The sequence below is a fragment of the Opisthorchis viverrini genome (genome assembly GCF_000715545.1).
Source record: "Opisthorchis viverrini unplaced genomic scaffold opera_v5_204, whole genome shotgun sequence".
NCBI classification, from domain to species: Eukaryota; Metazoa; Platyhelminthes; class Trematoda; order Opisthorchiida; family Opisthorchiidae; genus Opisthorchis; species Opisthorchis viverrini.
In genome coordinates this window covers 169,934-171,215 of record NW_008751860.1, presented here as the reverse complement: position 1 = coordinate 171,215, position 1,282 = coordinate 169,934, and positions in this window count along the sequence as shown.

Sequence of the window (1,282 nt, the reverse complement as noted above, 5' to 3'; positions counted from 1 at the left end):
AACGTACTGCGTAAGGAGAGGCATCAATGTCGAAAATTCTATCTCTGACACTGTTCCTGCTCTCATTTTTGTCAGAGGCCTTAAATCGACACTGGTGACCGTTTTATCGATTTATCAGTATCGCACTTGTCGTTTGATCTGGTAATATACGCAGGTGGCGTGGGGTAATGATCCTCCAGCGCGATCGTGTGACATCACCGGTGTAGAAGACATGTAGGTACACATAGACCAACACCGGTGTTCCGTTGTCATGACTGCAACACTCCATGCTATTTTCGTGAGTCGATGAGAACCACAACCGATTCATGAAGAACTCGGATCAAGGCAGCCCAATGAGGAACGCCAGTCACGTGGGTCAATAGAGCCGGATGAACAAGTCGACCAGCGTTCACGTAACTGACGTGCACGTTTCTTGGTCGATCGCAGTGAGGCACGCCAGGTGGAGCGGTTGCAATAATACGGGCCAAATGACATTGCTGACCTTCCTTGATGCTTCATTACAATGGACAAAGACGTGGTTGGGTTCATGGAGGATAATGAAGACGATGATAAGCGGGAGCAATCGCAATGCGGGAAAACGTCGTGGAGATTTGCAGTTTTCTGAACCATGTGGCTGTAGCACTATGAGGGATACCATTCTAGCCACAAGTGCGCTGGAACGGATGCACTGTTTACCAGGCGGAGCAAGAACACTGCCTTCGTGTTGTTCGAACTCGTGGTTGACAAAGTAATTGTCGAGTGCGCGNACATTTGTGATAGAATGACGGCACGGAATATGTGCCGAATAACTCCTGGACGGGTTAATCTCCAGTAGGACAAACCTGTTGAATTTCTTTCGTTTCTGGAAAGATTTTGTGATGGAAAATTCCCAGCCCCGGTCAGGTAAAACAGAGGCACGTGACTTGAAATCTGAGTGACAGAGTGATTGTGATGTTGTTTCCTGTCTAGGTGGGGAATTATCGATTATCGATTACCCACTTGTGGCTGGAAATCGACAGGATTTGATGTCACTGAAGTCTGATGAGACGTGCACTGCTGATAAGTCTTGCCTCCTGGCTTTTCAGCTAAGAAGGAGTTCATTTGAAGGATAAAACTTCGAGTAAAGCTTTAAAGTCTCTATTTCTAATCAGAAGTTTAACACTGCGCGTTTCTTAGTTGGTTTACTCGGTTCCCTGCCACGTTGCTTCCGGTTGCCTTCACACTGGTTTCTGTTTCAGCGCTTTACGTTAAATGTTTGCTTAATTCACGAATTAGATTATCAGGAAGGTCAGATTCCTGAATG